This window comes from Phyllobates terribilis, unplaced genomic scaffold (genome assembly GCF_046119375.1).
Source record: "Phyllobates terribilis strain yellow unplaced genomic scaffold, ASM4611937v1 Scaffold_11__3_contigs__length_659146591, whole genome shotgun sequence".
In the NCBI taxonomy this organism is placed as follows: Eukaryota; Metazoa; Chordata; class Amphibia; order Anura; family Dendrobatidae; genus Phyllobates; species Phyllobates terribilis.
The window spans coordinates 109,643,754-109,646,823 of NW_027362771.1; the positions used below are offsets into that span (position 1 = coordinate 109,643,754).

The window sequence follows — 3,070 nt, forward strand, 5'->3', positions numbered from 1 at the left end:
GGAATTGTCGCTGCGGAAACGCTTAAAAAATGCATAGTGGGCACACAGCCTAAAAAAAAATATTATAATTAATATTGTGCCAAATTAATTTCACGTGAACTATCACATGATCTATCACAGCGGATCATGTGTGTGTGGGAGGGGGGGGGGCGCGCCTTCTAAACTGCCTGGGGACCTTGCTACTCTTAATCCACCCCTGTATACAGTATACCTAAAGCAAGCGGCATGTGAGCCAATATTGGAGCCCACCATCAGAGGAAGACATGACAGCCAGGCTTATACATATACACATCCAGGCCATATGTATATAAGCATATATATGTCTATACAGTATCCCTATAACGTGAGCTAATGCTGGACATGGCAGCCAGGCAGTGATTGGAAGCGCCTCTTCTCTGACTCCTCCCTGCCCCCACTTCATGCCTAGCAGCAGTGACTGAGAGGAGACCGCCGCAGCTCCCGGTCGCCTCCACGTCACCTGTATTGGGGACAGTGTGGGCGGCCACGTGCTGTGGGTGACCGCGGGGTGTGGACTAGTCAAGCACACTAGTTTCTGAAGGTAGATGTTAATTACTATGACAACGCTGTGCCTACTCTCCCCCCAGCTGTGCCTGCTCTCCCCCCAGCTGTGCCTGCTCTCCCGCACCCCGCGCTCCATTGGTGAGGCAGCCCGCAGGTGACGCGCGCGGCAGTGCCCGCAGGAGCCCGGAGTAAACAGCCGTTACCCGATGTCGTTATATGCCGTGTACAGAGGAAGGATGGCCTCCGAGCAGCGCAGAGTGCCCGCCCCGTCCCTGTACATCGCGAACCTGCACCCAGAAGTCTCCGAGCTTGTGCTGTACGAGAAGTTCCGCCCTGCCGGCCCCATCATGTCCATCAGAGTGTGCAGGGACCCGGTAACCCGCCGATCCTACGGCTATGCTTACGTCAACTTCCAGTCTGCAGGGGATGCCCAGCGTGTGGTGGATACAATGAACTATGACATCATATGTGGCAGGTCTGTGCGCATAATGTGGTCACTACATGACCCCTCCCTGTACAAGAGTGGGGTGTTCATCAAGAACATGGACACAGCCATTGATAATAAAGCCCTGCATGAGGCGTTTTCTACATTTGGGAAGATATTGTCAGTCAAGGTAATGGGTGATAAAAAAGGAGCCGGATTTGTCCATTTTGAGAGCAAAGAGGCCGCAGAGAAGGCTATAGAGACGATGAATGGCGAACTTTTAAATGACCACATAATATCGGTGGGACACTTCAAGTCACGCAGTAAACGGGAAGTTGAGTCTAGTGCCAGAGCCAACGAAGAGTTCACCAACATATACATCAAGAACTTTGCAGAAGACATGGATGATGAATACCTGAAGCAACTGTTTGACCGTTATGGCCGTATGGTTAGTGTCAAAGTCATGATCAATGAGTTTGGGAAGTCAAAAGGATTTGGCTTTGTCAATTTTGAGAGACATGAGGATGCGCTAAAAGCTGTGGAAGAAATGAACGGCAAGGACATGAATGGTAGGGTCATCTATGTAGGCCAAGCCCAGAAGAAGGTGGAGAGACAATTTGAGCTGAAAAGAAAGTTTGAACAGTTGAAGCTGGACAGGATCACACAAAGCCAGGGTGCCAACCTCTATGTCAAAAATCTGGACCACGGTATTGATGACGAGAGACTGCGAAAAGAGTTCTCTCCATATGGGACCATCACCAGTGCCAAGGTAATGATGGAAGGTGGACACAGCAAAGGATTTGGCTTCGTGTGCTTCTCCTCTCCACAAGAGGCAACCAATGCTCTTGCCAAAATGAGCGGTAGAATCATCGCTATGAAACCACTGTATGTTTCCCTGGCACAGCGCAAGGAGGAACGTCAAGCTCGTCTAACAGACCAGCATATGGAGAGATTGGTCAACAGGAGAGTTGCAACCAATCCACGTAATCCTTATCAGTTACCTCTATATAGAACCATGCCAACTATTACACCTGTTCAGAAGAAGTCTTCCTATTGTAAAAATAGGCAGATCGCTCAAGTTAGGCCAAGTCCACCTTGGAAATTACAGAATGAAAGACTTGACTCATTTCAGAATATGCCAGGGCCCATCCAACTTCCTCCTCTAAGACCTTCAACATTTGACACCATAATATCAACTCAGAGTGTTAACACATCGACGCAAACAACAGGGTTGCAACCTATAGCTACGTCCACAAGTCACTCAGTCCGTCAGTTTACGTATAATGCCGGTGCCCGTAATCTACAGCAACTTAATCAACCACGCTTTACTATGCCGCAGCCTGCTGTCCATGCACAAGAAGCCCTCAAAGCCACTGTGCTGTCCTCAGCTTCTCCAGAGGAGCAGAAAGAAATACTGGGCGAGCGCCTCTTCCCCCTGATCCAAGCCATACAACCTGCAATGTCCAATAAAATAACTGGGATGTTACTAGAGCTTGATAATTCGGAACTGCTCCACATGCTTGAGTCACCAGAATCCCTCCGCTCCATGGTAGCAGAAGCTGTTGAAGTTCTGCAAGCCCATCAGGCAATGGACACGTCACATGCAACTGATGCTGAATCAGAAGCTGATTAAAAAGCCTAAGAGTGGAAAACTGCGAGGACATCAAAGAAAAAACTCAAAACATGAAAAAGTTATTGATTTTATTTGTAGGTTTTTTTTTGTTTTATTTTCAAAGAGCTTTATATTGCATTGAAATTATATTAAAGATTTAATTGATAATTCTACAGTATTTGGTGTATGGAGTATATGTTAAAGTAGACTCTATTCACATCACAATATTTTGAAAGTATTCCCTGTATACTTTTAACGTATTCCCTGTATACTTTTAACGTATTCCACTGCATTGTGGACATTGATAAACTTTAGAAATTATTAATTGGGGAATGGAAATCTTCCACCTTGTCTACTACTGAGGATTTTCTATTGTGTAGGTTCTGCAGTGGACATGGGAGAGGTCTTAAACATGGGGGCTGTATGTGGCCCCTGAGGCTTCATTGTGCAGCCCCCGTGTCCCTGAGCTCCTGAGATGAGCCTGTCCAAGGGCGCACATTCAATTGAATTGT

General features: G+C 47.1%; 1 pseudogene; it reads left to right on the top strand.

Annotated features, from left to right (window-relative positions):
• The first annotated feature begins 758 nt into the window (after positions 1 to 758).
• On the top strand, positions 759 to 2,579 carry LOC141167226 (polyadenylate-binding protein 1 pseudogene; annotated as a pseudogene).
• The last annotated feature ends 491 nt before the right edge of the window (positions 2,580 to 3,070 follow it).